The sequence below is a fragment of the Artemia sp. Qi Xiang Cuo genome, chromosome 14 (assembly GCF_049724085.1).
Source record: "Artemia sp. Qi Xiang Cuo chromosome 14, ASM4972408v1, whole genome shotgun sequence".
Taxonomy (NCBI): domain Eukaryota; kingdom Metazoa; phylum Arthropoda; class Branchiopoda; order Anostraca; family Artemiidae; genus Artemia; species Artemia sp. Qi Xiang Cuo.
Window position 1 is genome coordinate 20,440,259 of NC_142807.1, and position 13,358 is coordinate 20,453,616.

The 13,358-nt window shown below is 36.9% G+C and overlaps 1 protein-coding gene across 1 annotated transcript in view; it reads left to right on the forward strand.

The window, feature by feature from the left end:
• The first annotated feature begins 5,358 nt into the window (after nucleotides 1–5,358).
• The window catches only part of LOC148944247 (uncharacterized), a 229,527-nt gene continuing 221,527 nt past the window's right edge, over nucleotides 5,359–13,358 (forward strand). Inside the window, exon 1 of the mRNA XM_089099729.1 lies at nucleotides 5,359–5,468. The gene's annotated coding sequence lies outside the window, so the exon portion shown is untranslated. The remainder of the gene's footprint in view (nucleotides 5,469–13,358) is intronic.

Below are 13,358 nucleotides of genomic sequence, written 5' to 3' on the forward strand. Positions count from 1 at the left end.
TTTGTTGGTTCAAATTCGTTTTTTTTATTTAGAACGAAAGATCACGGATTCATTATAGTACGAATTGTGTGGATATAATACTTTTAGTATTTTGAAGATTTGTTGATATTAACGTAGTAGAAGAAATAAGCTGAATTGACAAAGCTTCTGAAGCATTCTAGTCGTGATTCTCTCTCTGATATTTTTCAATAGCCTCTTGGATAAGACATTCCCTTTCTTTTCTTTACATCTAAAAAGCCTTTTATCGTGTGCAATATGTTGGTCTCTTTTGAAACTTGAGTGCTATGCATTGACGCTATATGGGGGGGGGGGGGGTCGTTTTGGCCGTGACTCTCCTCTAGTTTCGGGAAATATACATTATTATTTCTTTATCATGGCTGTTTTGTATTCTAGTTATGTGCTGTACTGCCTTAGATTGTTTGACCATTTTCCCGAAAGTAAAGGAGCCGTTACCCCCTGTTTTAGGTATAAAAACCAATAATGGCTTTATCCAAAGCATGAATCATGGATGTATTGTGTGGGTATACGTAAGGGAATTTTGTGTGTGAGGGGAGTCAATAATAAACGGCAGCACTCTTCGTCTTCCGGGAGTTTTTCTCGTCAGATGTCATGTAGGCTGGGCAAATTGGCAAGGGGGCTTTAGTCCTGAAAGTTAGAAGTTATCTTCCGATGCATAAACCTTCTCGCTAATCAGTGCGTCCTTATGCTTTTCACATCTTGGATTTGGCCAGTTACTGAATATGCTTGCCCTCTTTTTGTAAGTGTCTCAAAAACTCATATTATTCTTTTCCAGCGAATTATACGTTAAGCACCCAGAGCGGCAAAAATCTTGTTAATGTGAAGTTTCCTGTATACCCCCCCCCCCCTGCCACTTATTAATTAATTGCCTTGACGTGGTGCCGAACTCGATGCTTTATATCGAAAAGAACCATCCTATCTTTCACCGGAATACCATATAAGAACACCAAATTCCACCGGAGGAGTTGTCGAATCTTATACCTAGCAGAGCTAAAGCGATGAGATCTACTCACCATAGTGCTGTTCTTGCACTATGCGCGGAACATAGTGCAAGCGGGACAGGGAACTCCCCGCTAGGTGAAACAAAAAATAGCTTCGTTCAACGTACTGTCGCCGTGTGGAATTTTGTCGCAGGAAAGACTTCTCTCAGTTTCTTTAAGATAAGTTATAATAGATATCTAAAAAGAAAAAAAATAGTTGCCACGACCAATTGCTTATTATATTATGGCAGTTCTTTGAAATCTGATACAGAAAATAAAGAAAAACGGGTGTACATATGAAAATACAGAAGGGAAAGACAAATTCAAAAAACTGCAAAAAGAAGGTGTATTTTACGAAAAACAACTTAATTTTATGGGGGGGGGGATTTTTAAGATTTTAAGGGTGAGTGATACAGACTTGTATCTTGCGCATATTAACTATTTAGTGATATGTGCAAAAATCTCCTAACCTAATTCTTACGAAAATGATTCTGAGACTCAAAACTGAAAGTAAATTTGTCGCTTGAAGTCGAGATATCTCTGAGTTCGTTTATCCCTGGCTATTCGGAAAAGGACGCCTGTTGACTTTTTTCTGGTGGAAGGGGGGGGGGAGGCTGCAAAATTTTGATCGATGGGTTATCCTTTACATGGAAGCTTTACCAGGAAAAAATATATGCAATCCTTACTCTTCCGATTTTGTCCGTGGTTTCGATTCGGTGCGAGAGGATGCACTCACTCCTTAATTTTAGAGTAAATAGAAAACTCATTTCGTTGAATTGTCCTTTGTGACTGGTCTTTCAACAAGATTTCACGGGCTCAAATTAAGATAAGTTGGGTTAAGACTATGTTTTGATCACTTTGAAATTTGCCTCATATGCCTTCTGAAATAAGCAGACGATCGGACATCATATAGGAAATTGATCCATAAACTTGCCAAGACGAGGCCCAACGAGGCCCAAAAGGACGTCATAGACATAAGTCAGTAAGTCAAGTCATTTTCATTCCATGTTATTCTTAAATCTTTGGCTTGGTATAGTGGTTGTGCTGCTTTAGCTAATCTCCTTTAACTGGTAGTTTTATTCTTAAGTAAGTCACACGATGGGTGGATTCCTTATTCGGTGCTCATGTGAATCATTTCAATCGTATTAGATAGTAGGTATGTAGAGAGCAAAATAATCAGTGGTTTGTGAGATTCAATTAAGTCTGGTCTGACGCTGAAGGATTCAGGTTGTGGTCGATAATAATTATGTTTGACTCATCCCCGAAATCCTTTGGTATTGAAAAAAAAAACCAAATATTGGTTCTCTATATATATTTACTGACCCTGACCTACATGGAACTAGCTCATTGTTTAATTTTGTAATTATGCTTAAAACCACCAGATACTTCTATCCAAAATTAGAGTGTTGTTGTCGAATCTGTTTGATTGACTGGTATAACCTTCCTCCCTTGCTAAGATTAAAAATAACTCTCTACGAGTTCATTACTTTGTTCAATAGTTCGAACAGAGTAATGGGCAGTTTGAATGACATTACTACTACTAGTAGACACTCATCACATCACCTGACCGCCTGAGGCTGACACAGCTGCAGACTCTTCTATTCAGTCCCACCCTATTCGGGGTGTTACTCTGCTCCCTCTTATTAATTTCCTATTACGTTATTTCTTTTCTTAAGAACTACTATAATCCAAATAGAGCGACTTTTCGTTAAACGTCATCTGAATTTCCAAAAACTAAGGTTTTGAATACCTAAAATGTTTTATCGATAAAAATTGACTTAATCATCTTGACCTTTCTTTCATTATTGTCCTAGATCCACGATTCTCAACACAGGGCGTATGCCCCACCAATCGGACATAGAAATATTTTAGTGGGTCTTGGACAAGACGTGCATCCGTCTACTGACTATACTTTAGACCCTTAATTAAAAATATAAAACATTTTTCATGTTAAAGAAGTCACATACACATGCATTTACAGAGCAACAAAGATATAGGATAATATCGTAATGACGATATACATTGTATAAACGGTGTTGTATTCAGACAATATTTTTCATTAGATACAAAGTTAAGGGGCTTTTAAGCTTCCTTCAGGTAAACACATTGTAGAATTCTGAATAAGAAAATTTTAATATCACAAGGAGGCATCAGAATTTTAGAAATGCCTAGGTGGAGTATGGCACAAAATTGGCTGGGAACCACGGCCCTAGATAGTGGAATTGAGCAAGTTTTTTTTGTGTCCAGTTCATTTTCAGATATACAGTTGTTCAAACGGATGTCTTAAATTATTTTTAGACAATTCCTCTCGAAAAGGCAATTGATTCTTATACAAATTCCTCTGGCACTCTTCTGTTTCTGAACTATACTTTGTAACTGTTATTGCCGTGGCTTCATGTATCCATATCTTAAGTCTTGTATTACTAATCTTTACACTAAAAGTCATGTATATTTGAAGATTAAAAAAAAAAAAAAAAAAAATGCTTTTCGCTAATGTTTCTCGTTGATTTTCTAAGTTTTGCTCGAAAAATCTCCCACCACTTCACAGTGACATTTTCTAAAAATCGTTCCCGTCCATGTTGGACTGTTGTTGGACCATGTTGGACTAGATTCGATATTCCATTGTTCTGGGAATAATCTTCCTGGTAAGGAGCAGTCCTTTCAGTAAATTCTTAAACGCAGTCTAGGTGCTACTAGGTGGTGGTCCTTCTAACGTACTGTAGTGTCCTGAATCGATCCTGCCCTTAGGATAGATTTTCCTCAGTTCACAACTTGGTGTTAACCGCCTTTCAAAATTGAAAGACTAAATCCACAATACAGAGAAAAAAAAAGTAAGCACAATAGATCTGCTATCTCAAGTCCATCTATCCATCTTCTACATTATCGGATTCTAAGCCCTCCTATTTCATGTCTCTGTGTTTTTGTAATATGCCTTTCAAATTAAAACGTTCTCTAAAACAAAGTAAGTAGCTTGAAATTCCAGGGGACTAGATGCCAACGCGATGCTGCAGGCAACCTAGAAACAGATGGCACATATGCATGTGGCACAAGCCCTGATAGTTGGAATTCTGTTAATGCATGCCGAGGTAAAAAGATACCAGTTGCTCTCGAGACCGATCAAAAGCAAATAGAGTCAAAGAAATAGATACCGATCACATCCCTCTTCCAGCAGAAGACAGCGCAAAATGAGAAAAAAAGGCTGTGTCTTCAACCTTTTGTTCATAAATGTTCACATATGAAAAGTTCATATAAAAATTAAGAAAGTAAAAAAAACAAATGAACAACTCCAGACTTGGAATCTAGCTCATGAAAACAAACTCTTCCCATGAAATGATGATTCTCAGGGGGTTAGTTTCTCAGTCATTGCTAAGTCTTTGGTCATGGAGAGGTATATGTGTTGATATTGACAGACGCTAGTGAGAAATCTCTTCTCTATTTGTTGTACTCCTTCAGACAAGGGCCATTTTTTTTAGTATTCAATACTTTTTCTTCGCTGAACCCTTCAGAAACCGAGTTTTTAGCCCAAAATGGTCTCTAGAGGAGTCATATTTTCCAATGAAGCTGGCCCCTAAATTCTTATTCTTGGACCTCTGAACATGTGATAGGTCTGATGTCATTCAATTTAACTTTTTATTTTCATGGTAGGGGAGTTTTAGACTCCTCTAATCAAGTTCAGTTCAAAACTTCTAAATTAGTCTGAATTTTCATAAGTAAACCTTAAGAAAAGTAAACCGTACCACTAGTACAGGCAAGGACCAGTTATTCCTTATCAAGTCTTGAGCTGGCTTACAACCGAATATAAAGAATTTCCCTCGAACGTCACTTCAGTAGAGGCTTTATGCAAGACCGAGCCTACCTTGGTCCCTGCATGGTTTCCAACATTTGACGATGCGACTCCTACCAGTAAGAGTACTTGGCTTGCACAAGCAATTCACAGGCCTATTACCTTTACCTCATGATTTATTTATGTATGTAGATAGTCTAGCCTATTACAAAAAAGAGGCAACCCATAAGTAAATTACAGAACAAGAATAAGCTTGAATGTCCAAGAAAATAAACTAAACCCAGAAGAACTATCCATTCATTAAAATCTGTTTTTATATATTTACCATAAAATTAACATGTTTCTGTTTATTTTCGCTAGCTACCTTTGGTGGTGTTAAAACCCCTTCGAAACTTATCCTGTGAATTTTCCAGGTCGGACCTATGCATGCAGGTAATTTCTTAAATTTTCTTTTTCACCCAGTAATTCCCCTCTGAAATTCTGATTAACCTTTCAATCAAGATAATCAGAAGATTAGCCTAATCTTCGGGAATAATAAAACGCCTTAGGAGCCATCTATTAAAATAAGCCTATTTTGTTTACTAAGAATGTGTCCAAGAAAAGGTTTAAACCATGCCAAGATCTCTTTGCGAGTTTGATTGTAGAAGTTCGCGTGACTCTGTGACACTGGAAAGATCTTTTCAAAGGTTTGCAATTTATTTTGCCAGATTAGCTTTCACGCAATCTGTAATTTCTTTTAGCATATTATATAGATAATAAATAGAGACTAATACTCCTTGCTAGCAATTTATCTGTTGAAAAATAAAAGAGATATAAGACAGTCGTTAAACTGGACATACTTGATACATAGTTTACGGACAGCAGAACAGCCATTTATTTATTTATTTTTTATTAAATTATTAAGCAATAGATTAAGCAAGTAGACATAAATCCACAAGGATCATTCCCATTGAAAAGTAGAAAGAAATGAATTAAACCGAAAATGTAAAAAATTTAAATTCAATTCCAAATATTCATACTAAGGCACAGTTAGGCGTGCCCTCCCCCCCTGGAGTAGGTGATTGTTTTAAGCATACTATTTGTAGTGTATGTTCTTGCTGTGTGGAGAACATAAGTTTGAGTTACATTCAATATATCCATCCCTTTATAAAAAAAAGTAAATTCGAAAACAAGACCCAAAATAAACCAATTATATCGAAAATCAGAGAAACTACAGTAAAACTCCATAAACATCTCAGAAACTCAGGGGGTGGTTTAGGGAGGAGCACATGTATGGAGTTCACCCGATATCTTAACACGGATTCCATTTTTTGAACTTCTATTTTCTGCTTTTATTATACATTTGCCTTAGACGCCACTCTTGGGGTAAAAGTTAAGGTAATTATATATTTCGAATCGTTTATTTGTATCCGTGTCTTTGCTTGAAAATATTTTCTTTAAAAGAAAATAACTAAATTTACTACTGTATCTGTCGTTAATATGTTTGCAATTGAAGCTATATGTAATTTTATTTTTTGAAGCCCTTTTTCACTTTCAAATATATGTTCTACAAATCATCATTTTTGCTCGAGTTTTTCAGATAAATCACGTAAAATCACGTTTTTCAGTGAAACTTTATGAAACTTAATTAACCTGTAAAGGTCCATTAATTACAGGCCAATGAGTCTTCGGCGGAATAGTAAAATGTAATACTGTATGTGTGTTTCATGATGAATAAATCTTATCTTAAGTATAGGCATTCTTCTTCATAAGATTACTTGGTTTCTAAAGAAAAAAAAACTGAGATATAACTATTCATTTTAGCATAATTTTTCCTTCTTAATTCTATATTATTCAGTGGATTTATCATTTTCTGCGTCCTCTTGAAACTCTCGGTTTCAGTTATAAATTGGAATTTGTGGAAAGGTTAATTGATTCTAGGTTCTGTAGACCAGCTGATATAAAATATTAGAAAAATACTTCAAGTAAATTATAAATAACAAAAGGTCAATTATTTAATAATAAAACTCCGCAACCTCACAACCTCTCATAATAAATACTAATTTAAACCTAATAATTCGTCTATAAAAATTTCGTTTTAGCATTTATATCAGTAGATGCATTATCTAATCACTTATGGAGCGTCATATATTCTTATTTTCTAGGTTTTTGCTTACGAAGTAATATTTGTGCGTACATTTGAAGTTGAATTTATTAATTAATAACTGAATGATTATTTTTTCCTGAAGCATACAATTTTTTTCTGACCGACTAATGACGCCTTGTCTATTGGGTCTGACCCCTAGGCTTAGGAACAATGGCTTGCGCTATTTTCTTATTGAGTGTTTTAACCTGCAGTATTAAGATCTGTCTTCTGAACATTCTGAACACTCGTCCTATAGCTTTTGTATGTTTCTTTAGTTCTCGTAAATATCAAAAATTTGTGCAAATTCTAATATATGGCCTTTCCAGCACTCAGAAACTACACTGTTTGAGAAACTTGAATTAAAATCAAGTAGTTGCGGGCATGCATCAAGTAATGGCTAATTGTAGAAAAATCCAAGACAGATAGTCCAAGTGAGTGAGTGAGAGGCAAATCTGGGATAAGCCCTTTTTAGGATTGTATAAAAATTATGTCATTTAATTTGTTGATAGATAAGTCTATCTATCATCCGTCCATACGTCATTTCTAGGGCAGAACTAAGGTAGATAGTCGTAGAATTAAGGTATGAAAGATTTTGGGTTTGACGCGTGGCGGACAATGTCCACTGGACTTGTATGCAAAATCTGGGATTTAATTTTCGTGTACTTAGAGGCGGTGAACAAGTGAAACCTAAGCCTAATAAGGCTTGGCCGCTTGTAGTCTAAAGGTGGAATACTGTGTCATAGGATTGGCACATGACCAAACAAGTCCCCTGGACTCGCAGGCGAACGGTGAAACCTATAGTTTTCCAAGTGTTTGGTTAAATATAAATGACACTTGTAAACGGTGGGAGTAAGTATGACTACCCTAATTCGAAAACTGTAGAAACTTCTGTAACTGGTTTGGAATTTTGGAAGAATAAAACATAATTTTGCAAACCAAGATTAGAATATTGTGAAGCTATAGTGATGACGGTGGTCAAGTATGGCTCTGATGTGTGGGCGCTTCGAAAGACACATGATTTGCTTGATTGCCAACGGATTGTTTAGGGTACCCAACTCTCTGACCATATTCTAAACAGTAAATGTACCAAAAATAAGGTTCAATTCAGCTTTCTGGGGCTATAATGAGGACGTGCTAGGACCCGTCCTATGAATGAAGGATATATGATCGCCAAAGATTGTCCAGGTCGTTATCGTCCTTGTACCAATTTTGAAAAGTATGTCGTCCCTGGATGCCCTAAGGAAAGATTTAAGAAAAAAATGAATATTCTTTGGAGGTTGTAAAGTAGAAAACTTTGAATATATTTGGATGGAGTAGGAGCGTGCCTAGAAGTGTTGGCCTCATGCGGTTTCATGCTACAGTGAGTTGTTAGCAGTAGTAACAGTATATAAAATTATTCCAAAAATGGCCGAGAAAAGAAAAATAACGTATTCAATCCATTGTCTCTTACATACTGATTCGTTGCATGCATATCTGTATCCATAAGTTGGCAAAGCCTGCTCTCAAACTCAAACTACGTTAAGTCAGTATGGACTCTCAAATGTTGCTTAGGAGCTCCGAAAGAGCTTTGCTGGAGAAAATGTCCTCTAAGTTTGTAAGTCTTGGTCAGGTCACACTCGTCACGATTGCCACAGACCTTCAACCACTTTTGAAGAAAATTGTACTCCCCTGACCATCTTCTCTGAGTTTAGAGTTAAATAGCAAGATTAATGAACTTGTCCTTGCTGGCTGCTCAATCTGTAACAGTAGGTGCAAGTACTGTGACAATTCCTGCGATTCAACTACAAGAGATTCAAGTCAGATTGCGGGGGTTCATAAGACGGACTTTTAGTAGTCAATTGCAAGCATGCTTTGCCAGCAGCTGAATCTATCACGGCTCTAAAGATTTTCAATAGAGAGTTTATCATAGGCAGCACGATAGCGCTGCCTAAGTAAAGAACGATGTGGGCACAATGTATTAGTTTTTTCTCTTTTTTCTTCTCCATACCCGGGCACTTCTTATCAAGGGAATTTTCGTAGAAAAATCAAAATGGGGCTCATTCGATTGAACATTAGACTGACTAGTATCCTTTTTATTAATCTAAAGTGATGGAAGGGCAACTAGCCCCCCCACGTCCATCATTCCCCCAAACACATCCAATCAAAATTTTGAGATAGCCATTTTGTTCAGCATAGTTGATTTCCAGATAGAAAATATCTTATTGAGGAGGACACTCCTCCACAACCCTCAGGGCAAGTATTTTAAGTTATGCCCTGAGGGCATATAAGGTTTTTGTAGAAGGCGTTGTCGTAGAAACTTCAAAAAAGGTTCATTCGATTGGAAATTGGAGTGGCTAGTGCCCTTTTTAATAGTCGAAAGTGATTGGAGGGCAACTAGCCCCCCCCCCACGCCCATAATTCCCCCAAACACATCCAATCAAAATTTTGAGATGGCAATTTTGTTCAGCGTAGTTGATATCCAGATAGAAAATATGTTTTTGAGGAGGACACTTCCCTACAACCCTCGGGGCAAGGGTTTTAAGTTATGCCCTGGGGGCATATAAGAACGATGTTGGCACATTTATTATTTTTTTCATGTAGAGCAGGGCATTTCGTATCGAAGAAGTTGTCGTAGAAACTACGAAAAGGACTCATTCAATTGGAAATTGGAGTGGCTTGTGCCCTTTTTAATAGTCGAAAGTGATTGGAAGGCAACTAACACCCCTTCCACTCCCACCATTTCCCGAAACACATCCAATCAAAATTTTGAGATAGCCATTTCGTTCAGCGTAGTTGATTTCTAGATAGAAACTATATTTTTGACGAGGATGCTCCCCCACAGCCTTCAGGGCAAGGGTTGAAACTTGTGCCCTGGGGGCATATAAGGTTTTTATAGAAGGCGTTTTCGTAGAAAGTTAAAAAAGGCTCATTCGATTGGAAATTCAATGGGCTAGTGCCCTTTTTAATAGTCGAAAATGATTGGAGGGCAACTAGCCCCCCCCCCCCACGCCAATCACTCCCCCAAACACATCCAATCAAAATTTTGAGATAGCCATTTTGTTCAAAGTAGTTTTAAGTTCTGTAAATTAGGTCTTTCAGGATGACAACCCCCTCACAGCCCTCAGGACAAGGTTTGTAAGTTATGCCCTGGGGGCATATAAAGCTTTTATTGAACGCGTTGTCGTAGAAACTTAAAAAGGGCTCATTCCATTTGAAATTGAAATGGCTAGGGCCATTTATAATAGTCGAAAGTAATTGGAAGGCAACTAACACCCCTTCCACGCCCACCATTTCCCCAAACACATCAACTCAAACTTTTGAGATAGCCATTTTGTTCCACACAGTTAAAGTTCAGGAAATTATACCTTTGAGCAGGACACTCCCCCCACAGTCTTCAAGGCAAGGGTATAAGTTACGCCCTGGGGGCATATAGGTTTTTATTGAAATTTTTGTCGTGTAAACTTGAAAAAGGGCACATTCGATTGGAAAATCAAAGGTCTAGTGCCCTTTTTAATAGTCGAAAGTGATTTAAGGGCAACTGCCCCCCTCTCTCGCCCACCTTTTCCCCAAACTAATCCAATAAAAATTTTTAGATAGCCATTTTGTTCAGTGTTTTGTATTTCCAGATAGAAATTATGTTTTTGAGGAGGACACTCCCCCACAGCCCTCAGGGAAGGGGTTGTAAGTTATGCCCTAGGAGCATGCAAGGTTTTTATAGAAAGCGATGTTGTAAAAACTACAAAAAGGGCTCATTCAGTTTGAAATTGAAAGGGCTAGTGCCCTTTTAGAAGTCCAAAGTGATTGGAAGGTAACTATACCCCCTCTCAAGCCCACAATTTCCCCAAACACATCCAACCAAAATTTTGAGATAACTATTTTCTTCACCATATTCGAAAGTTCTGAAAATTAGGTTTTTTAGGATGATAACCACATCAGAGCCCTCAGTGCAAGGGTTGTAAGTTTTTCCCTGGGGGCATATAAGGTTTATATAGATAGTTGTTGTAGAAATTTCAAAAGGGGCTCAGTTGATTGGAAATTGAAATTGCCCTTTTTAATAGTCGAAATTGAGTGGAGAGAAATTAACCCCCCTATTACGACAATACCCCAAACACATTCAATCAAATTTTTGATATAGCTATTTTGCTCAACATTGTTGAAAGTTCTGGAAATTATGTATTTAAGGATGATAAACCCCCGGGACAATGTTGTAAGTTATGCCCTGGGGGCATATAAGGTTTTTAGTGATAGACTTGTCGTAAAAACTTCAATAGGGGCTCATTAAATTGGAAATTGAGAGGACTAGTGCCCTTCTTAATAGCTGAAAGTGATTGGACGGTAACTAACCCCCCTCTCACGAACACCATTCCCCCAAACGCATCCAATCAAAATTGTCATATAGCCATTTTGTCAAACGTAGTAGAAAGTTCTGGAAATTAGCTCTGTGAGGTTGAATACCCCCCCCCCCCCCGGCTCTCAGGGCGAGGGTTGTAAGTTATTTCCTGGGGGCATATAAGGTTTTTATTGAAAGCGTTGTCGTAGAAACTTCAAAAGGGCTCATTTGATTGGAAATTGAAAGGGCTAGCGCCATTTTTAATAGTTGAAAGTGATTGGAGAAGGGCTAACACCCCTCTCACGCCCACCATTTTCCCAGACACATCCAATCAAAAATTTTAAGATAACCATTTTGTTTAACGTATTTGAAAGTTCTGGAAATTAGGTCTTAGAGGATGACAATCAACCTCGCAGCCTTTAGGACAAGAGTCGTAATTTATACCCTGGGGGTATATAAGATGTTTATAAGAAAATGTTGTCGTAGAAACTCAAATAGAGCTCATTTAGTTGGAAGTGGAAAGGCTTAGTGGCCTTTTTAATAATCGAAAGTGATTGGAATTCGCACTTTACTGTAAAAATATAAATGTTTTTACTTTTATAATTTTAATAAATCAAATTATATTAACATTTTGATTACTAAATAAAAGTATATGTATATTAAACTGACAGTGCACATTCATTTGTCTTTTTCAGTAAAGTGCAAATTTTGTTCTCGCCTTGGGAAGGCATAGGGGTTTTGCGCCCAACTTATGTTAATTTCTGCTCGTTTTGAATTTTGACTCGGTTATTTATGGTAATTTCTGTTTGTTTTGGATTTCATTTATTTATCGATGCTGATTTGTGGTAGTTTTACGATTGGTAGATTATTTGATTTTTTAATTAATAGTTACAAAAAACTTATCCACTCAAGTCTCGTAATATGGGTTGTCATAAATACCTGTTCGAGGTTTTCACGAAATTAGTGTCTGTACCCGCCACCAGTATCCCTTCTGACTGTGTTTTCCAAGATTGATCAGTCAATCACTGATTAACGGTATCAACACTCGGGGAAAATATTTACATGCTACTTTTTTAATTTCCAATCTTTGTCCTGAGCCCGATTAATTTCAAATCTGGGGTTTCCAAATATTTATTTATGTAATTGAATTTGCTATTTATGGTTTCATTTTATATTATTCGGAGTTTAAAAACGAATACACAAAATATTCTCTAATTACAATTTTGTTACTGAAATATGGCAAAATCATGGATTAATCTGAGCAAAAGGCTGATACAAGATATCGGTTTCGATATACCGGATATCAAAAGTGAAAATATCGGTTAATAAAATTATCAACCAACCTTAATATCAAGGCACCATGAGTGATTTGTGACAGCTCCAATTTTAAAAGGTGACATTTGCCTTGCTCTGAATTTCAGAGTTCCCGAAAAAATTAGATTCAGAAATGACGTGTCTTTCTTCCAAACTGAGGATCTTTTTTTTTCTTATAAAAAAAATTTGCTAAACAAAGGCACAATTTACAAAATGCATAATTGAGCGTAGATTCTTAATTTTACTTAATTTAATATTTTATTAGTTTATAAAATCCTTTTTAAGAATCACTCTAGAATATATTGAATCAAGAATATTTTCAAAACGTATATAAAAACAAAATATAAATATTCTCATTTAAATCCTGGCAAAAACAATTATCTGTTACCGCATGTTTCCCATGTTATGTAAAGTTTTTTCTGGTAGTCGTGGTACTTCATGGTACTAGGGCACGTTGTGCGGATGAAAGGTGACAGATTGCCAAAGATTGTTCTTTTCGGCCAAGCGTCTAGGGCTAAACGGAAAGCAGGTTGTCCTCGTCTGGGGTGGGAGGACGTTATAAAGAAAAATTTAAAGGAAATGGGAATTTCGTGGGCGGGTGTAAAAAGGGAGGCTTTGAATAGATTGGGATGAAGGAGGAGCGTGCGTGGCTGTGTTTTCCTCAGGTGGCTTGGTGCTGCGGTGAGTTGTTGTTACTAGTAGTAGTAGTAGTAGTCATGGTACTTCCCTGTTTTCCCCCCTTTAATTCGATAAACATATGATTATTATATTTTATATAACAGACGAAAACCTCTCTACCGGACCAGGGAAGCTTTTCTCCACAGAGGA